Source organism: Misgurnus anguillicaudatus, unplaced genomic scaffold (genome assembly GCF_027580225.2).
Source record: "Misgurnus anguillicaudatus unplaced genomic scaffold, ASM2758022v2 HiC_scaffold_33, whole genome shotgun sequence".
NCBI classification, from domain to species: domain Eukaryota; kingdom Metazoa; phylum Chordata; class Actinopteri; order Cypriniformes; family Cobitidae; genus Misgurnus; species Misgurnus anguillicaudatus.
Window position 1 is genome coordinate 6,185,961 of NW_027395283.1, and position 22,999 is coordinate 6,208,959.

At 37.4% G+C, this 22,999-nt stretch overlaps 1 long non-coding RNA gene across 2 annotated transcripts; it reads left to right on the forward strand.

Moving 5' to 3' along the window:
- Positions 1–2,658: 2,658 nt before the first annotated feature.
- Positions 2,659–14,296, forward strand: LOC141363209 (uncharacterized). Of its 2 annotated transcripts, XR_012368719.1 has the most exons (4): positions 2,667–2,742; positions 3,787–3,873; positions 4,143–4,225; positions 12,769–14,296. It is a non-coding gene; the product is annotated as an uncharacterized lncRNA (long non-coding RNA). The 2 variants fall into 2 exon arrangements; XR_012368717.1 differs by lacking the exon at positions 3,787–3,873 and having other exon boundaries at positions 2,659–2,742.
- Positions 14,297–22,999: the final 8,703 nt, after the last annotated feature.

Sequence of the window (22,999 nt, forward strand, 5' to 3'; positions counted from 1 at the left end):
ATGGGTGTCATTCTGTGGGCCAGGTCAGATGCACATGCCTATCAGAGACTGCAGCCAGGGGTAACTTCTGTCCCTCAGTAATTATTATTATGATAGGCATCATGTGTTTCTATTTGTTATACCCATTTACTGTAACATTGCCACATTGTCACTTAAGTAACATAGGTTAAGATTCATTAATGACAATGTATTTGCACACACATTTATTATAACTTTAGATTCATCTCAAATTATCTAGTAAGTGAAAGATGAGGTTATTTATGAATTGACAAAATTGATATGGAAATGTACTTTATTGTTAACATTAATTAACTGATGGAATTGTGTTTCATACATCCACTGATATTTGGAGATATTTTAATAATGAACATAATTAAATGTATAGTATTTAGTCCGAACACAAATATGAATACATTTTTAATTAAATTTAATTAATAATTACATTTATAGTAATTAGTCCAATCACAAAATCAATCCATGTTATTAAAAAAATAGTTTCTTTAAAAAAAATTCATATCACACATTTTTTTAAGACAGCAATAAATATTTGCGACTGTAAATGTAATAAAATAAAATAAATGCTTTAACATTGTAATATTATGCAAAATATATATATATTTTTTATATTATGCAAAATATATGCTTCCACGCCCGCTGTACACTCGTCATAAGTACACGCATGCGCAGAATTCCTCCGGAGCCTCGTTTTATTAACTAAAATGAACTTACCTTGCAACATAACCTGCTCCGGAGCAGGTTATCTTCAGAGAGTCAGTTGCTATGGTTACTTACATAACCCGAAAGTTACCTCCGTTTTTGGAACCGAAAGCAGAGGTTATCCGCTTACTTACTCCTAAACTTACCCGGGTAAGCCACATAACCAGCTTTCTGGAATACACCCCTGTTCTGACCATAGATATGTATATAAAGGCTAGATGGCTCGTCCGCGCTGCTGGCCAATTGAGTGCAACGTCCGCATTTTGGCGGCCATCTTACGACAGGGCGCTCGCTCACTCGTAGCATTGAGTTTTAATGATGCAGGTACTTTTAAATGACCATAACTTGCTTAATTTTTTACCGATTTTCAAACGGTTTGGTTTGTTATAAACGTCAAAGATGTACCTATGACACTGCATACCTATACTAAAAATAAAAAATAAATTCATGAAACATGTTAAAGCATCCAGAATTATAGCCACGTTAATAACGTTTGTAAAAACCCAAACCGTTTGAAAATCGGTAGAAAATTGAGCAAGTTATGGTCATTTAAAAGTACCTGCACCATTAAACTCAATGCTACGAGTGAGCGAGCGCCCTGTCGTAAGATGGCCGCCAGGTGATGCCGTTAGGGACTCCGCCTTGAGCCATCTAGCCTTTATACATATCTATGGTTCTGACCGTGAGAATGATGCGTCAACAGCCTGATAATAAATATACTAAAAGAAAGATTAATCTCCATCCTCATTTGATCCTCCGAATGCATCGCTAGCTGCAACAGTAGCACAACTCAACACATTGAAATAAAAGCTTATTTTATGCATATAATACAAGCAGTGTCTAAAAATGAAAATAGGCTTTTACTTTATTATTATTACAAGACCATCATGTAGCCTAATATTAGACACCCAAACCAAAGTGAAGAAAATTATCTTTAATTTGCAAGTCTGAACTTAACATCAACGCAGACATGAATTTCCTCACAGAAGTTTAAGATCATATACATCTTGAACGTAGATAGCCTATATAAATTAACACAGAGAAGGAAAGTTTAACACTATGAACCACAAGCAAACATGCTGAAAGCTAAAACCATCAGGATATAATTACGGGCTTATTTTATTGCATTTGGAGCCTTACCTCCAGATAAAGTAATAAACTGGACTGATGTTTTAAATGTTGTTTACTCACATGTGCGTTGTTAACTCTTTCCGGATTTTATATTGCAGCAGCTCGTTCACTTCACATGGATTGTTCCCAGCAAACAATGACCTGGCGGTCCGCCGGCGGTTTTTGGGCGGCACGAAGTCAGCGGCTTGACGCGGTCGGACCACCGTCGGGGCACCTTCGGCAAACCGACCAACGTAAAAAAGCTGTCGGTCTGCCGGCGTTTCTTGGGTGGCAAGCCACCAGCGGCTTGCCGCTGCTGGACCACCGTTGGCACACCAGTGGCAAACCGCTAGGTTTCTACTGAAACTAAGAATTATAAAAATCTTAAGACAATACATAAAAAACAATATGAGACTGCATATAGGGCTTATTTAACGAAATGCATACATATTTTTTTAATATTTCAGTTTAAAAGAATTTTAAGGATAGAATAAAAAATGAGAGATAGTGTTTAATACAATATAGTCCACGTGCAGGCGTGGTAATTTGGACATATATAGACAACAAAACGAGTTTGTGATTTCATAATCATTTGAGGAGATTTTCAATTGTTGTAGTGATTCAATGTGTGACTTTGCCATGACGCGTGTGCTGTGCGCGCTGAACACGTGCCCTTTTAAAACCCTAGGCTTGTTCGACTTCATGCGGCGCTGCAAGAACCGACAGCCGGATGACGTCAAAGTACCGCGAGAACGATTCGAGAACTCATATGAAGTGTAATTTCGTCTCGCTCTCGCGGCACTTTAACGTCATCCGTCTAGCGGGGCCGCAAGTCGTATAGCCTTCTTTCTCATTGCGGATTACCAGGTGGGACTGACGAAGCTCCTCTTTCACGGGTTTCTTTACTGTTTTCAGGTAAGTAGTGATGGGAGAAACGAAGCTTTTCGAAGCTTCGAATCAATTGAACCAATTGCTTTGAAAATTGATTCAGTTTTTCGAAGCAGTTCGAAACACCACACACGCTGGCGACCCCTGCTGGTCAAAATAGTGTAAAGCAGATATGGCCAAACATTTTACACTTTTTTTACAAAATAATAGCAAGATTTTTATTAAAATATGTTTAAAAAAATTATTTAACTTAATTTAGACATAGTTAAAAGTGTATTATGTGTTTTTAGTTTTATTTAGGGCAAACAAATGAATAACACTAACTACCCTTTTAATTATGGACATTTTTGTGATTTAATTTGTATAAACAATAAATAGACAAAATGGCAGTGTTATTAGTCAGAAGGATAAATGTTTTATGAACTTTTATAATAAAACTGACCCGAGTTCACCTAAACATATTAGACACTGGTCATGTGATCAACTCCCCCTAGTGGTGAATCGTCGGATTTTCGAAACGTTTCGAAACAGTTATGACGTAATGAAGCCTCGTTTGCTAAAATCACGTGACTTGGGCCAGTTTGAAACAACCTCCGAACCACTGATTCGAAACAAAAGATTCGTAAATGTTTCGAAGCCTCATGAAGCAGTGCTTCGAAAACGACCATCACTACAGGTAAGTTTAAGTCCCTCAAAACACACAAATAATACACAAAACTGTTATTGACACGTAACAGAAACGCTTTTGTTGATATTTACTTCATAGAAATGTTTTTTTGTCTTTGAGAAAAGTCTGTTATCATGTGGACGCTTTTCAAAAGTGATAATGTTAGGGTGACTATAGCTTTTGCATTGTTTATTAAGTTTTTGCTTTTTAAAAAGCAACTTCGTGTGTTGATGAGATGGTGTGATAGCTTTGTTCAGGTTGTCAATGCATTATTGGAGGTAATATGCAATGTACTGCACAGTTAAACGGTGAAAAAACTTTCATATAGCGTGAGTATTTGGTGAAACTAGTACAAACACATGTTTTATCGTAAACATATACAAAAAGTTGTTCTTTTATTTTAGGAGTGACAAAATAACCTCTTTAATAGAAGAAAAGCTGAAGATTTCAACATTTTCTGAAGGGAGCTACATACAGAGATGTAAACTCAGGCAGGTTGAGAACGTATTAACTCACTTTATATGCACTTTTTTCATGACATATTACCATGCATCTTGTCATTTTTCTGCGTTTATAGCAGTTATTCTAAGGTTTTAAAATCCAAACGTGAGTGGCACCATATGAGCAATATTAAATGAACAAGTAAACCTAAAAACATACATTCTGTTATATTTTGTATACTTTAATTTTCTTTTCAGTGTTTCACATCCTTTTAATCAATATTGATTGCTTTGTGACAAATTGCATGTTATGTTTGTAGATTTTCCAGGCTGATATCCGTGCAGCAGAGTCGAAGCAGACCTGTCAGAAAACATCTCTAAGGTGCTATGAATCTCATAACTAGTAAGTACAACCTCAAAATAATAGACCCCTTAATCGCCCACGTCACTGTTACGTCACCGCTCTAGCTGGAGGCAATAAATAAGTAGGAACTCATAGCCGGCGCGCTAAAAGTTTGAGTTTTTGACTTTAAAATGTCATCTTGTTGTGTTTTTGGCTGCCGGATTAGAAGGAACAGCACTTTTGGTTCAAAAATAAAGTTTTACCGGATCCCGGCAGACATTTCTTCACAGAAATCAAGAAGACAATTTTGTTTGAATGCAATACGGCGTACAGACTAAATAATGCTCGTGTTTGCAGTGCACACTTTATATCAGGTAAAATAATCTATGTACTGTTGTGTTGGTTTTATCTAGTACAAATCGGCAAGTTTCTGTTTTATAGGTGAAAAGTCGCCAACCGCGCTATTGTTTAGCTACATGTTAAACAAACATACAGTGATAGATGTGTGTGTCATCGTTTGAATAGTCTCTTAAAATAATCCACATTGCTAATCATAGATAGCCCAGCGATAGGTTACATAAGACAATAAGCCTAGACAAAATTACCCAAACCACCTGAAAGTAATTCATATGTTGTCTAGGAAATATCTAAAACCTGGTTAAAATCGCAAGATTTAATTTACAAAAATACCTGTCACGGTCCCGCAGAATCAGTGACTGTACATATTTGTAGAGGAATGGAATTTAGTTGCCTAGTACTTTATTTTATTTATGTTCAGCAGATGTAAATATAAAGGATGTTTAGCTTTTTCACACTTGCTATTTGTGCATTTTTAAATATCATTGAGATCTGTGTGGTTTGGCGAGTGACGCTAGGGGGCGATAGAGAACAGCCTCATGCTTCATAGAACATATGAAGAAGTCACACTGCCAGCAGTATAGAAACATACAACAACTCACAGTTTTGCCTTTGTGTTTATTGTTTCTACAGGTGAGATCTGTGATATATATCTGCACAAGTCATGTTTGAGATAACGTTCCTGTGTTTATATAATGTTTTACTGTGTATTAATATGTAAATTAGAGCGTAAATCTTCGCATCAGCGATTCAAAGTAATATCGCGTGTGAGTTGGCCACAAGCCAAGATCGCACGAGGGAGATGAAACAAAGTAATGTGTTGGTATTTGAGAGTAAATATATATATATACAGTTTAATTGTTAAATAATGGATGTTACAGTTAAGTATAAATATTATACAACCATTAATTGTTTAATGGGTTTGAGTTGGAGGCTATGTAGCAACATTATATTAGTATGTGGCATATGCATTTCATACATTTAGTGAAAATACAAGTGTTTTTGTTTTTACTTTATCTATAATTTGTCAAATCAGTTTGTAATTAGTGAAATATATGGAACGTCTGTTGTGTAATATATGCTTCATAGAACATATGAAGAAGTCACACTGCCAGCAGTATAGAAACAGACAACAACTCACAGTTTTGCCTTTGTGTTTATTGTTTCTACAGCTGTGACAACAAAAATAAAAACTGCTTTATGTGACACCAGAGGGGTATTGCACAAAAGCAAGATAAGGGATTAAGCTGGGATTTTCCAGTTATCCTGGCTGAATTTAGCCCTGACTCAGTTGCATGAAGGGAGGCTAAATTAATCTAGATGAAGTTACTATGGAGATTTACTCTTTGCAGCTAGCCTGCTCCAGAGCAGGCTAACAACCAGGCTAAGATTAATCCTAGTGATTAATTCAATTCAGAAAACTTTATTAATCCCAGGGTAAATTGCTTTAACCTCTTAAACCCTGAGGACCCAGTCCCGGGTACAAAATTTCGTATTTTGACTCAAATAAAATATTCTTTTAATCTTTAATGGTCCATCATGGACCCCAGTAACACATATGAGATACTGTTTGAAAGCTTAGACTCTCTACTTTCTCCAGATATGCATCACTTTGAGAAATCTTTTACTGTAAGAAAGTTATTTACACTTAATTTACACTATCACCCCCCCCATAATTTTTTATATGATTTAATATTCACATATTTCATATTTTTCAAGTATGACAAACATGGGCAAGTCTTATATCAAATGAAAGCTCTCATTCTCAGGAATAAGGCTACAGCGTTATTTTTGTTCTATTATCAACACATATCCAACAATAGTTGAATGAATAATAAGGTAAAAAAAATCGTCTTTTGTAAACATATGGGAAAATTGAGTGTGGACTGCCTCAGATAGCACATATAGCCACAAATGATACACCATCTTTTCTCTTAGGTCCTATTCTAAAAAATGAGTCCATTCACAGCATTTTCTTAGGTTGTGTGCATGAATAATCCCTTGTTATTTATTATATGTGCTAAACAAAAAATTAATATTTATATGAAAAATGTATTTTCGGACACTTCAGTAAAATGAAAATAACTTTTGAATGCGACATGCTAAAGAGATCATTCTTTTTTTGTTTGTTTACTGTCTGCTGCTGGTAACAACCAGAACTGTCTGCAGTCTGCTAGAGCACCCAGAACCAGAGTTATACACTATCAGAGGCAGTATTTACAACATATAAAAAGAAAATTTGGTGTTTCCTCATATGAAAAACAACATAAATAACACTATTTGTCACAAACAGCAGCTTTTTATGTAACTTCAAAGGGTTTTCTTTAAAATGATATAAAGCAATTGCATTTATTCCACTGTATGTGGTTATGGGAGCACTTCAAATGTTTTTTGGCAGAAATTTAACTCCATAAGCGTATTATTCCTCCCATCAGTTGGAGTAAAATAACTTTTGCATAGATTATGATAGAGAAAAAAATATTTTTTCCTCTGTAAGCTGGCAATTGCTGGAATCAAACAAAACTGTCTGCAGGGAGCTGAGGCACTCAGGGCCAGAGTTATACACTTTTAAATAAAAACTTTAGAAAAAAAACATCAAAAAGCGCCTATTTATTTTTGTGTTTATTAGAGGACTGACATCACATACAACCATGTTTAGCACTTTCAACAGTGTTTTATGTAATTTCAAAGGGTTTCCTGTAAAATGATACCAAACATTTGTATGTAAACCTCTGCATGTGGGTATGGGAAGCTTTTGAAATTGGGTAGGCCAAATCTAGGCGAAAATCCCCAAAATAGCTTCAGGGTGGAAGAAGTTAATGTTACAATTATAGAAAAGAAAGAAATTAAAGAAAAAATAAATAAAAACATAATTATATGCCCATCAATGATTTAAAAATTAATAGATAAGAAATGTAAAAAAAATTAATAAACACATAAAAAGGGTAATTTACTTCAACAATGAATTGTCCTAGCACTTACAAAGAAAAGTTATAAAGCCTAATGACCACAGGTGTAAAGGATCTTCTAAAATGCTCAGTTAGGGTTAGGACAACTCTGGTCGGCCAGCATCCTATGTAGTGGGTGAAAGGGATTGTTCAGAATTGAATTTAGTTTTGACAGTGTTCTTCTTTCAGCCACAACATGAACAGAGTCCAGCTCCATACCATGTACAGAGCCAGCCCCTCTTATTAATTTGTCCAGTTTATTTCTGTCCACCACCTTCATACCAATTCCCCAACAGACCACTGCATAAAAAATGATGCAAAACACCATAGACTCATTAAACATCCACAGCATGGTATAGCAGACTATACCATTTCAGATTAATCGGCTAGTTCCACTGTCAATGCTACTAGATATGTGTTTTAGTCACTTCGTGGTCCTGCATTAAAATACTAGATATACTGTCATTTATCTAAGTATGCGTACTGTTATTTTAGTGTTATTATGAAGACTGCTGTCAGGGGTTTGATGAATATATTTATTAATACAGTTGTTGAGATAAGAAATGACAGATGAAGTTGAAAGGCGGTTTTAATTAAGTACATATGTAGACTAGCATTAAGGCATGAGAAATATCTGACTGAGAGGTACAGATTCTCATATGAAGAAATGTCAGTCTAGCACTGAAATCACTTCTACAAGATTGCAAGTAACATAAACAGATTAGTGTTACATTAGGGTAGTAGAACATGCATTATTTTCTGTTACAGCTTTCCCTGTTGTCATTGGATGCAGTGGACTGCACCCACCCCTGTGCCAGATATCTTTAATGTTAAAATTGTGATGAATGGTCCAAATTATTATGCACATGCTATTTTATTTAATAAAGTTAGTAAGTTTACAAATTGTATTTTAATCTCAATAGTTATATGACAGTGTGCATGTTATTCTATTAAAATACATAATTTGACATATATTTTAAAATGTCAAAAGATACTTTATTACTTAAAAAATATGGAAATTATGCTTTTCCAAATTATTATGCAAAATGCACTTTTATCAAAATTCAGTGTGTTAAAATGATCCACAAAACAGATATCTGTCAAATCTGCTGCATGGACACATAATTAAAAACACATTGTAAATCAAATAAAATATTCAACATATAGGTTACATATTAGTATATGAGCATATTTTTGACATGACTTTAACTCTCCCATTCATTAAACTTGTAAGTCTATAGTTTCTGTCTTTATTTCACTTGAAGATGCTAGTATTACATCCCAGAGTTTATGTTTGAATATGAATTATAGTGCTGTCCACCTCACAGATCTTTCATATATTGATGCTCCATAGAGAGGTCAGAGGATAGTATTCATACTGTACCTTAATTTTTTTCTTATTTCATGCCCATATAATAAAATAGTCAGTGTTGCTTTTTTGGAGCATGCAATAGTGAAGTATCATGCATTAAAGTAAATTAATTTCAGAAGACCATCTTTAAGGTACTCTATATATCTTCCAGATGTCATTTTGGCCCCCTCAAGGGACCTACCATCTTACTTCCCAATATTCCAGTCCAAACCAGCCTTGTTTGAACATGGTGGCTATTCACCAACAATCCAGAATATAATATTCAGTGTATTATGGTATGTCAATGAATGAAACGGTTTGAAAACTTCATGAAGCTCAAAGCAAATGTAGTATTTTTGGAAGCTTTAGTTTGGGGGTGGGGTTGAAATCCACTTTTATGCACTGAAGGATCCCATATTGAGGGCTTCTTGGTATCACAGAGACACCAGCATGTTTGCTTTTTAGCAGGTGCCTTTTTATTGTTGCCTTTTCCTAATATTTTCCTTAAAAAATTCTTCATATGGTCAAATCCTGTACAAAAATCTTATAATAATTGAATGATTTCTGTTTAGTTCCACCAAATATAAATTGTTATAGGAAACAAATTGCTTTTTTAAAGATAATGCACACTTTTTGCATCAAATACTGTAGATACACATGGTAGTAGTTAAGTGTTTGCAGTTTTGTGATTATTTTTTATGAGTTTTATAAATCTTTGCATCAGTGATTCTGTGATCGATCCCGTGGTCTGTTTAGGAATGCCGTGAACGTGCACTTATCCTAGCTAGCTACACCTGGCTTGACATAGCTGCACGTTCTCATCCTGGCTTAGCAATCGTGCAACAGACTAAGCCAGGATGGGCTGATTAAACTAGGTCAAGCTGGGCCTTTTCTGTTATCCTGGCTTTCTTAATTCTACTTTTGTGCAATACCCCCCAGAAATCTCTCTTTTCTGTGTGGGTAACATATTCGGCCACTTCCAAAACTGCTTCTGCATCCATGTTTAATAAATCCCTCCTAAAACGTGCTATCTTAAGCTTGTCAACATTGCCTCTGCGGCTCTTTTTGCCTCCAGCTTAAACCCCGCCCACTCAAATACGTCACAATGTTTACCAACTGTAAAAGGGTCTATACATTGCTATTTACAGGTTTAAGGTTGTGGTTTATTTATTTAAAGTGCAGCCAATTTCATTGGTAAAAAACAATGTTATTTTGTGTATTTGGTATAATATGCAATGTGTTTGCGTGGTGTACGGTTAAAAACACATAAATTTTTATAGCTTTGGATTTCCTCCCTTGCTCAAACGCATTGATTTTGTACAGAACTCATTGATCTGAAATGCGCTGTGTCCCTCATTGGCTAGCTAATATGTACGCTGTGATTGGCCTGAATATGTCTGACGTCAGCCGGAAATGTGACGCTCCTGTTTGAAAGATTCGGTCACAATGCAATGCTAACAGGAGTTCATTTGTAGGCTATGAGTAAAAGCGGGAGCAATTATACAGACAGCGCATTATTTGAAAACCACGGCCACCGGGGACAAACTATCCAACCATCTCCATTTATTTTATATTGCATTTCTGGCTAATAACCAAAAATCAAAACAGTGCCTGAAAGCTGCTGCGTGACAGAGTCTACAGCTAACACGCTGAAAAACCCAGAAATAAGTTTTTAGTACCAAGCTATAAAACTCAGCCTTTAAGGAGACAAAAGTGGATCGCTGATTACGTTTTCCTACAGTGGGCAACTGGGCATAGTTCTAATTATAGTAGTACTATGACAAGTTGCCTGTATCCAGTTTTGTGTCTTTGAAACTGTATTTTTTGGGTCAACAGCTTATAAAATCTTATTTCTGGGTTTTTGGCTTGTTAGCACAAGCCTGGTCCAACCAGACTCTCGTACATTCATTTCATTTGTACAGGGAGTCTGACCACACTCCATTGCAAAGTGTTAATTCGAGGGTCTTCTGTTGAAGTTTAAAACTATTGGATCTGCCCAGAGTCACTCAGGATCTGCCATAGGCAATGGCTAACGTGTGGTCGTGACGTATGTCATGCGCCAAAACCGGCTGGAAACAACAAGTTTGAATGATCAGACCAACAAAACTTAGCAAACATTGTTCTTGCCAGTGGCGGCGTTTCACGAAAACCTAGGGTATGGCAAAAATTCTTCGTACAAGAAGGCCATTCTCAAATAACGAATCTATAAAACCACATGTGTGTACATACTCCACCAACCTGTACAAAATCATACTACGATTGCACGGATGTACACTTACTGACAACAATACGGAAGCAATACAAATGAAAAACAATATAGAACAATAGAAATCATGGTTATTATTTTAAAATGCTTTTCAAATAATTCTTAACTAAGTACAACTCCAGCAACAGATAAACAAGATAATATCAAAACAAAACATACTGTGACATCCCTTCACAAATCTTGTCACGACAACCGCCAAAACCACTTATAAACACACAATAAAGACTTTTAAATGATGTGATAGAGCACATAGCCTAGTTATCCAACTAAAACTAAAACACTAAATAAAACTCTTAGTAAAACAGAGCTAAATGCAAAAACAAGTCTTACCTTTTGTCGTCGTGCAGTTTTTATTCCACAAGTGGCCATATTCAAAAATGCGCGCAAATAATTTAATACAATTCACCTCGGCTGCGTTACAATTCCCAGTGGAAGAGAACATGTTTATTTATCCACAGAGCAAATCATATTACTTCTGGAATAATGTATGCAATATGAAAAGCGCGAGTGTGGGGGAGAACCATGAGTCTGTTTAAATGTTAAAACAAAAAAAGGATTTTACTTGCGAAAATAAAGATTATAAAAGCAGCGGTCATCATGAGACCTCCTGCAGCGCAGACCCCACTATAGATTGTGTTCGACTTCAAGCTGCGCTGCAAAAACGACAGGCTGATGACGTCAAAGTACCGCGAGGGTGAGTCAAGGAATCTTCAGAAGAGTTTGATTTCAAACCGCCCTCGCGGCACGTTGATGTCATCCGCTTTTCGGTTCCAGTGTTATAGCATGAAGTCGAACACACGTGTAAATGATCCTTATTAGTGATGTACCAATGTTTAGATATGTTCTACTGAAAATATTTAAAATTATCTTTAATGAGCATCATTATAGCCTGTTGATTTCTGGTGTTTTGTCTGAATGCTAGGGTATGGCAACTGCCATACCCTGCCATACGCAAACGCCGCCCCTGGTTCTTGCTCCGGCTTTATCTTCTGTATATTCGGCAGTTTTGCAACAACGAATCGAATACCTTTTCTCACGTCTTTCTCCGCTGCCATTACTGAACTACAACTCAAACTAACGCACGACCTCAACGTCATCGTTCTTAGCCACCCCCCTCTGTTCGCTGATTGGTTCTGCAGATTTTTGCAGGAGAAAACGAAACTCTACACAGCAGTTCCAGACATTGTACTGAAGCGAAATGAAAATTAAGCGGAAGCATGTAGGAGGGCGGAGCAAGGCTATGTTAGCTCCACACCCTGTCAAACAGCAGCTTTTAGGCATTGTTGTGGTATTTGTTATAAGCCAGAAATGACATGGAGGTTCAGGCAGCTTCACGCAATACAAAGTCATTGTTACTCATTGTTTACGCATATCGTTAACATGTAGTAATACATACTTACACACCAAAGTAAATGTAAAATTGTGAGTCGGACCATAATTGCTCTTTAACAAAATACAATAAAAAGGCAAGGCTTTTTCACATTTTACTCCTAAATTCTCCCATGCAGTCTAAATCTAGAAAAAACCACCTCTTCTAAGACAAGCATTCACATACACAAATACATCTTATGACCTTGCAGTAATTAAATAATAAAATGCGCAAATGAGCTTTTGCTTGAAATAATATGAATAGCAGCAATCCTAATCCTTCTCATTTTGCTTTTCTGTTTTTGTCCATCAGGATACACATCATAAGATAACTAGAGCTTACGGCTGTTTGGATCCAGCCTCACTTGTGAAGACTTCAGATGACGTAAACACTCACAAAGACATTATATGATGGCATCTATAGATGGACATACACAACTGCCAAATGTAATATATTGTAATTACTGCACCAAAGCGCAACTCTGCAGATTTTCAACCCACTTAATATTGTTACAAATACAATATGTTTATATTTGAAAAAATATTCTTTAGCTAATTTTACTGATTTATTTCCATTTATTTGTCCACAATACTCTGCCAAAATGATGATTTGCATCATCCAAATATTGTTAATGTACATATTACAGACATTGTAACAACACAAAGTGGGTTGAAATCCTGCTAACTTACTCTATAAAAATAACTGTCTGTTAACTAAACATGACTTTAACACATGATTTGTATTATATTAGAGCTGTTGTGAATATTGATTTGTTTCCAGAATATGCTCCTCAGTGTGACACTTACAGTACCTCAGGCTGATTAAGGGATCTTTTGTAACCTTGAAACATGCATTTTCTTAAAATGGCAGTATTGTGAAGCACAATATACCCTATCATGGTTTTACTTTGGTGAAACTGCAGATCATTTTTCAAACTAAGGTTTTGTTACTGTGGTTCTACTATACTGCTCTACAAAGGCTAAGTGCAGTAACTACGCAAACACTAAAACCGAGAAAAAAGTTCTTAAAGTTTTTTTACATCAGCAAGTCAAACTTGTTACTGCAATTTTGGCAAACACATTTCTCTGATGGGACAAAATTAAACCAGGAGACTTTGTCACAAGACAACAGATATCACAAAGCCCATTTCATTCTTTACCTCAATTTTGACCAAATGCATAGTTACTGCGCTTTGGCTTTGTTGGGCAGTATAGTATGAATATAGTAATACTGGAGTGAAACTATGGTAACCATATATTTTAAAATCATGGTAAAGTTTGTGGTTACTAAAGTGTAGTACTACCTATGCTGTTGTAAAAGAATGTTTATTCTTTATTATTGTTGTGAAACCATGGTTGATTTTATATTTACCATGTTTTACTGCAAATGATGGTAAAATCATGGATAACTTTGCATGGGTACAGAAAGGTGTAAACTGGTTGTTTTTATTTGGAAGTCACGTTGGTTTTAATGCATCTGATAAATGTATATGCATTTGGATATTTATTCTTTTTACTGACAATAATAAATTTGCAGTTGCTGATGTAAATTGTTTATTATTGTGTTGAAAGACATTTGGTTAGCGTGATTAAACAATTATGAACCACGGACCGACCGTGGGCAGCTAGGAACCATTACCGGTATAAACCAGCGGACCTTTGCGGCTGCCGCTGGTGGTCCGCTGGAAAAACGATGGGTAAAACTCCGGCGAGCCGCTGGCGGCATCCGCCGGCGGACCGCCGCTCGTCCGCTGGCCTTGTGTTAGCTGGGGCAGCGGTCCGACAGCGGACCTCCGACCTCTGCGGCTGCCGCTGGTGGTCCGCTGGAAAAACGATGGGCAAAACTCTGGCGAGCTGGTGGACCGCCGCTGGTCCGCTGGCCTTATGTTATCTGGGGCAGCGGTCCGACAGCGGACCTCCGTCGAAAAAGTAGCGGCTGCCGCTGGTGGTCCGCTGGAAAAACGATGGGCAAAACTCCGGCGAGCCGCTGGCGGCATCCGCCGGTGGACCGCCAACTTTGCCGCCGGTGGACCGCTGGCCTTATGTTTGCTGGGTTTGTTTACAGTGTCGCGTGAGCAGCTACACTGCAGGTTCGACTTCATTTGGCGCTAAGCAGACCCTTTGGTGATGTCAAAGTACCGCGAGAGCGATTCAAAGCAGATTTCTCCATGTGATAAATGCAATCGCTCTCGCGGTACTTTGCTGTCACTCGCCTGTGGGTTCTTCAGGTGCCACAGCAGTCTGCTCCCCAGTCATTTTCGCGCCGCTATGGTAATTTGATTTCATACGCGAATCGGATCGCGCAGTTCGGCAGGAATTCAAACACACCAAATATAGCCTACCCAGACAGCAATTTAGCTCTTACCGACGTTGGGGCGCATGCACTTGCCCGACATAAAGTGCCTCGGTGAGATGTCTTATGGAGATCGGTAGCTAATAGGCAAGACATCGGGAAGATGGTGGCATTAGAATGATCGCCGACCGTGAGCCAACGTAAACCCGCCCTAATTATTATGACCTATATGCGGCGCGATCCGCTTCGCTCTCCCATTGAACACAGCTGATTTTCGGCTGCATCGCTGTAAACGTCAAGGCATGCTTATAAAGCAGCTGTTCCAGTGTTAAAGGGAGCGAGGCGTCAGGATCCCACCGTTATATAATTGATTTGTTTAGGCCAGGGGTCTCCATGGTGCCAGCACATTCTATTAGTCTCAATTGTAATATTTATTTATTACATACATATGTTTTATATTAACTTGGCTTGGTTTACGTATGTTAACATATTAAACAATACTAAAACATATCAAAAAGTAAAATAAAATAAAATCAGTAAGTAAAACAAAAAAGTTTTGAGTAGAATAAATAAAAAAGTAGCCCTCCAGATTGTTTTATACATATTGTTGTAGCCCTTGCTCACAATGTTGGAGACCCCTGCAGGCTAACTCATTTCATATTGTGTATCAACAACAATCAACCCTCAATAACAGTTTATGTTGTGTTAATCATAAAATTTCTTCCCTAACAATTTGACAAGAGCTAGTGGAGAAGTAGGCAACTAGCCCACTTGCATGCAAGACTCCGTCCGTGGCTGCGCACTCTGCAGCCGCTTCCTTTTGAGTTGCCAGGTTTTATGACAAAAAAAAGTTTAAATTGAAAGTAAGTGATTGTTATGTGTAGGGTGTATTTCATACACAATATGACAACCTGGTAAATGTCAGTCTAACAGAAAAAAATGGATCAGTGAGTTTTCCAGGAGAAATAACAAAACAGAAGGGCATCTGGAAAATTTTTTTTACTTTGTTTTTGCAAAGGCAGTTTCATTTATTTTAACACTCCACAAATTACACTTTGGGGTGGTTTCCCGGACAGGGATTATCTTAAACCGGGACTAGGCCTTAGTTTAATTCTGAAATATAACTAGTTTTAATAACATGTCTTAATAAAAACATTACTTGTGTGCATTTTGAAGCAACACAAAAGACACTGATGTATTTTATGATATGTCAGTGCAAGTTGTTTTCAGTTTGGACAGCTCTTACATTTATTTTAGTCTAGAACTAGTCTAATCCCTGTCCTTGAAACCGTCCCATAGCAAACTGCAACAAAAATAAGAAATTCCCTCCAGAATAAGTCATACTCCAGAATCAGTCCAATCAATTATTTCACTTAAGATGCTTGCTTGTCCCGCCTTTGCTGCCCCCATTCCTGTCTCTGCTCAGACAGCCGCAGCCAGTTTCTCACAGTCATCTTTATATCAGCCTCAGTGGAACTTTGTAGGCAGGATTTCTTAACACAGCACCTAAAAAAATGTAATAATAAAGCAACAGAAAAAAATAAGACAGCACAAAAGTCTATATATCTTCGTGGATGGTTTCTAAAAAGACAATTCAGAAAAGTCAGAGCATTTTGCAAAAAATAAAATCATGTTGTTTCAACACATTGTAGGACTTACTCAGGAGTACCTGATGAATAGGCTGTGATTTAAGGAGAGCACATCCCTTCATCACTGGGTGTGTCTTGCTGCCAATCATCTTGTGGCACTAGGAAATACAGAAAAAGTCCCGTTACACAAAGAACAGCATCACCCAGGTCCAACTAACAGAGCTAAATAAGTGACCCCACAGCAGTGGTTCTCAAACTTTTTCTGTCATTTTTGTCATTCCCCATTTTATGTACGACTGTGCTGTGTGTGTGTGCGCTGTGTATTTTGTGTGTGTGTGTGCCTGTCTCAGTGTGTTCTTGATCTGCATGCTAAACAGCTTATGTTCAGGAGAGCCCAGCCCTTCATATTCATCTTCCTGCTGCCAATTAACGGTTGTCACTATGAAATGATAAAATTAGATTGTGAAACTGCTAAACAATATGTAGGCTTTTTGCTCTCAAACTTTTCAAGTGCGCTTACAGCCACAAGTTTGGACCCTTTTACTGTTTGTACACAATGGTGACGTGGCAACGTATGCACGAGCAGTTTGGCAACGGAAGTATGGCAAGAATCAGCAGTGAAGTAACACAGACAGAGAAAGTTATTTTAAAAAGTTGACTTATCAACTTTTTCAACACATCTACCAGATCCGTGTACTATAGTGGAGTGGATAGAAGACGTTAGCAGATGGCCAAATATAAAGTGGCCAGATACATATGAAGAGTTTGGTTCCAAAACCCAATAAATCCATTTTGACAAATTTTGTTAAAAACGTGTTTTCTATACCAAGAAAGTGACAAGATGAAAACCACTATTTTCTGTTACAAACTTTCACATAGCATCTTTAGGTTATAAAAACATAAAAAATTTTCAAATCCATAACTTGATTTTCAAAGATTTATTATAAAAACAGATTATTTTTTCCACAAAATGCAATAAATTCATGACAAGTTTTTATTCAAAATGCTATAAATCTATTGAATCAATAGCCTTTATAAATGTGCATTCATCTTTGCCATGTTATTCATTTAGTTAACTAGTGGTATACACTAATTAAAAATATAAACATTAATGGCATTAATCAAAACACTTACTTTGTGATATTAAGAACACTGTCATTGATGCGGTTATACTTGACGTCGTCGCTTAACGTGTTTCACAGCGATCAGCTGTAAAATGTTTTGGTCCTGCTCGATTTTCGTTGACTTTGAGTAAAATTATGGAAAGTTTTTCATAAGATCCCCTGGGGTCAATGTGTTTGACCCCAGTATATTGGATTTTGCTTAAAATTAAGAATTTACTTTTTAATATTGACCTGATATAATACTGATTCTGGCAGCAACTCATTTTTTTCAAAAATGGCGTTTATTTGGGACCAAACTCTTTATATATACGTATATTAGTATATTATATTAGTACAACCAAACGCAACAACCAGACATTTTGATGCTGGGAAACCGTTTTAATAAACTTTCTGAGTTGCTAACACGTTAGAACAACTGGCGAACAACAACACTTCCGTTGCCGAAATGCGCGCACAAACTATTTGATCACGTGGGCTGTAAAAGGGTCTATGCATCACATATTTAACGGAAACTTACATTCAGTACGAAGAAGGTCCTCATTCACTGATGTAATCACTTAAATGGAAAAAACACAAATGGCCCAGATCCAGCTTGATTTTAAAATCTGGCCCTAATTCATTTGCTATTGAATTATTCTGAAATTTATTCTTTTACTACCTCAGTATGATGTTCTGAGTAAAAAGTGCAGATTCATACATTACATGTAAAATATCTTACTATCGTTAGTCCTCTGACGGAGCCCTGGAAGAGGGTGACGTGGAGGCTGCTGCAAAGCACACAGGCCTTCGTTATTATTCGGTGTCACTAGAAAATACAGAAAAACGAAATTATTGGAGTGAACAGTAAGTCAAGTTTATCACAATTAGATAAACTAATGTCAGTAGGCTGAGTAATTGCCACACATTTCTACACACACACACGTGTCAGTGTTTTCATTGTCTGCGTTTTAAATGACTTACAGTCAGGAAAGCCTTCAGTTCTCTGCGCCTCTTTCTGAATATTAACCGCAGTCTCTTGGAAAGACAGAAAACCTTGGTTTACTGATCACACTACTAATATAAACTCAAAAATCATATCTCTGGAACATCAAACTATGGTATGTGCTGTGGACCTGTGGAGTACATTGTGTCTGCTTGAATTTAGGGACCTGATGCATTTTACTATATAGGGTACACTTACCTTCACTCTACAATGATGTGGGATGGGCTGGAGGAGTTAAACGAGGGGTGGGAGGGTTAGCCAGCTTTCTTCTTACTGACACTTCAAGAAGATTAAAAAAGGTTACAACAGAAAGATGATCAAAAAGGCACATCAACCATAAGATTTGCACCTTAGATATCTACATCTGATATTCGCTGTATGAGAAGTGCAGCATTATACACATAAAATGTCTTACTAGGCTTGCTCCTTTGATGGAAACTTGGGTGGGCTAGAGAAGGCTGCTTCCTTTTTGTCACTGTCATGGCCATTTAAAAACAAGGATTAAAATTCGAAAAATGTTTAAACACAAATATTACAAATTCTTATCAGGCATAATTAAAGTATGAGCATGTAATTAAAGGGAGAGTTCACCCAAAAATGAAAATAATGTAATTAATGACTCACGAGTTTGGAACGACATGAGGGTAAGACCTCCGTTCATCTTCGAAACACAGTTTAAGATATTTTAGATTTAGTCTGAGAGCTTTCTGACCCTCCATTGAAAATCTATGCACAGTATACTGTCCAGGAACAGAGAGGTAATAAAAAAACATCATCAAAGTAGCCATTTGACATCAGTGGGTCAGTTAAATTGTGTTGAAGCATCGAAAATACATTTTGGTCCAAAAATAACAAAATTACGACATCATTCAGCATTGTCTTCTCTTCCGGTTCTGTTTTGAACGCGCACGAGACTAAAGTCACATGACTGCAGTGACGCAGCTGACGTACAACGTGGCTGATGTGTTATTAGGTGCGTCCCCGCTTTTTTTTGTGCGCCCGAGCTTCGTTTACAGTCTGAGGGAGACGAATGCTGTAAATGTGAAAAAAATTCACAAACATATCTGATGATAACACGCCATCTGCGTCACAAGACTTTAGTCAGACACATGCGCTACACACGAGACATGGAAGAGAATGCTGAATAAATTTGTCATTTTTGGACCAAGATGTATTTTGGATGCTTCAACACATTCTAACTGACCCATTGATGTCAAATGGCAACTTTGATTATGTTTTTTATTATCTTTCTGGACATGGACAGTATACCGTGCATAGATTTTCAATGTAGGGTCAGAAAGCTCTCGGACTAAACATAAAACATCGGAGGTCTTACAAGTTTGGAACGACATGAGGGTGAGTCCTTAATGACATTATTTTTCATTTTTGGGTGAACTATCCCTTTAATTTTCTAATGGACATATGGAAACTTAAAGGAACACGCTGACTTTTTGGGATTTTAGCTCATTCACAGTAACCCCCAGAGTTAGATAAGTGCATACATACCCCTTCATCTCTGTGTGTGCCGTAACTCTGTCTGACGCACCCACCGCTAGCCTATCTGAGCATAAAGACTTGAAGTAAATGGCTCCAGCTAGCATGCTGCTCCCAATAAGTGACAAAATAACAGCAACATTTTCCTATTTATGTGTTGTGATTTGTTTAGTCACACCGTGTACAAACAACAAGGTCATGACACAGCCATCTTTTAACAGTATACATACTGGGAACTATATTCTCAGAAGGTGAAGCACTTGCTACTTGGGGGGAGTAACTGCACAACTCTGACCGAACTCTCTGCTCCTCACCGGGGGTTTCTCAGGTGCTGCTAGCAAATCACTGCACCCAAGTAGCCGGGCTTTGCCTTCTGAGAATATAGTTCCCTGTATGTATATGATTAATAGATGGCTGCGTCTCACATGACCTTGTTATTTGTACATGTTGTGACTATACAAATCACAACATATAAATAGGAAAAAGTTGGCATTATTTTGTCACTTATTGGGAGCAGCATGCTAGCTGGAGCCATTTACTTCAAGTCATTGTGCAAAGCTAAGCTAGCGGTGGGTGCATCAGACAGAGTTACGGCACGCACAGAGATGAAAGGAGTATGTATGCACTTATCTAGCTATGGGGATACAGTGAATAAGATAAAAAAAATAAGCCTTTAAGGTCAAAATAGTTAATTCAACTTGCCAACTGTTATGTTGTTTCCAGCCATAGGTAGGAGGGAAGGGGGAGGAGGGTTTTTTGGAAGGTTTGTTGTGCGTTTTCTTCTTTTTCGCCTGTGATGTTTGTGGTGCATTTTGGGTGTCTGATGAAGGGCACGATGCAGGGGATGATGGTGGTGATGGTGATCTAAGTCAGGATGGTCTGTAAATGAAAAGTTTTTACAAAGATTAGTTTTCATATTGATCACATCGAACATAGAAAGTACAATGAGTAACATCAGAACAACATAGCCCCCCACTCTCACTTGTCTCATGTAGTATTCAACAAGAGTATTGTTTTCATCCTTTAGATGGGTTGGGTGATGTCCTCTTGAAAAAACTTTGGAGTATTTTGTATGAGTCTTTATAGACCCTTTTACTCTTTGTACACAATGATGATGTGGCAACGTAGGTGCACGCAGTTTGGCAACGGAAGTATGGTAAGAATCAGCAGTGAAGTAACACAGACAAAGTTATTTTAAAAAGTTGACTTATCAACTTTTTCAACACATCTACCAGATCCGTGTACTATAGTGGAGTGGATAGAAGACATTAGCAGATGGCCAAATATAAAGTGGCCAGATACATATATACGTATATTAGTATATTATATTAGTGCAACCAAACGCAACAACCAGACATTTTGATGCTGGGAAACCGTTTTAATAAACTTTCTGAGTTGCTAACAGGTTAGAGAACCACTGGGGAACAACAACACTTCCGTGGCCGAAATGCGCGCGCAAGCTATTTGATCACGTGGGCTGTAAAAGGTTCTGGAGGCCACCAAGCCATGCCTTCATCGTATTTACCTGAGTGAAAAAAACAGAAAAGACATTTTATTTTGCCTAAATTACAAAGGTTAAATAAAGGCTCTATTTTATGAATAGGTGTGTGTCCAAAAACACTTACTTCCTATCACTTTATTACTTAATAACCACTTTGTCTGACTGTCTACAGTGGCTGTGCACTTGTACTAAACTAGCTCTTTGATTGACAGGTCTACTTTTAACGTTACCATAAAAACGCACAACAAGAGCTGCCTTTAATTTTAAGCATGTCACTTAGACAAAAGCATTAAAAATGCATTTAGAGTGTAAGGGGTTGATATTATAAAATGACAGATGTCATTTTTGTGTGGACAAAAGACAGTCCGTCAATTTATTACCGTTTACCTAACTGTTTACCGAACGATCCCCTCACGTCAAAAATACTGTCTAAAACAACTCACTGAAAAATATTTAATACGCGAACATATTAATAATAACTAACCAGGGGTGCGTTTCCCAAAACCATGTTGCTTATTTTCCATTGCCAACCAACTAGTTGCTAACACAACAGGTTAGCAACTATGGTTTTGGGAAACGCACCCCAAGTCAACAGTTATAACAACAAACCAAGTCTAAAAACATGTAACGTTGCCTCCGACGCCAATTTCTGTCATCCGTTTATCGAAAACATTTCCACAATCATATTTAATCAACATACCTTCGCGCTTACACTGCCGGCTTGATGTGGACCAACAACTGCGTAGATCTAGTGAAGAAAAAAAGAGGCGCGGTCGGCATAAAGGTTGCTCGCGGTTCCTCTGCCGATCTCCGGCTGCAGACTCATCGCGCCGATCGTTTACCCACCTACTTTTATTCTGTGTGCAGGGGAAAAACCCCAACCGACACTTTGCCGCTGGTGCCCTCCAATTGCCGACGTCGGTAAGACTGAACGTGCTGTCTGGGTTTATTTTACGACCCGCAAAGTACCGCGTAATTAAACCGAATTTACAGCGTACCTATTTGTAACAACAGAGTACCTCTACAGTACGTACTTGTAGTTATAAGGGAACAATATTTTAAGTTTGGGGTAATAAGGGGGTAAGAATATATTGAAAATTATTCTCTAAGTATTTCATAACTACAGGGTACCTATTGTAATATTACGTGGTATGTATGACTTACGTCTATGGGTAATATGGTCTATGTGTAATATGTTTTTTTTCTTCATATTTGCTACTTACCTGATGAAGTGTTTTGTATAGCCTACAGTTGATGTCTACAAGCCACGTCGGCAAATAAAATATAACACACAATACAAATAATAGCAACTTGTACCTCTTTGATCTGTATATGTATACAGCAGTTACGAGGTAACTCTTATATTTGCGGGCTGTAAATTAAAGTGGGGCTTATTCCCCGCTTGTTCTGTGTATGTACCAAGTAACTCTTATATTTGCGGGCTGTAAACTAAAGTTGGGCTTATTCCCCGCTTGTTCTGTGTATGTACTAGGTAACTCTCATATTTGCGGGCTGTAAACTAAAGTGGTGCTTTGTTCACCTCTTGTTATAAAATGTTATA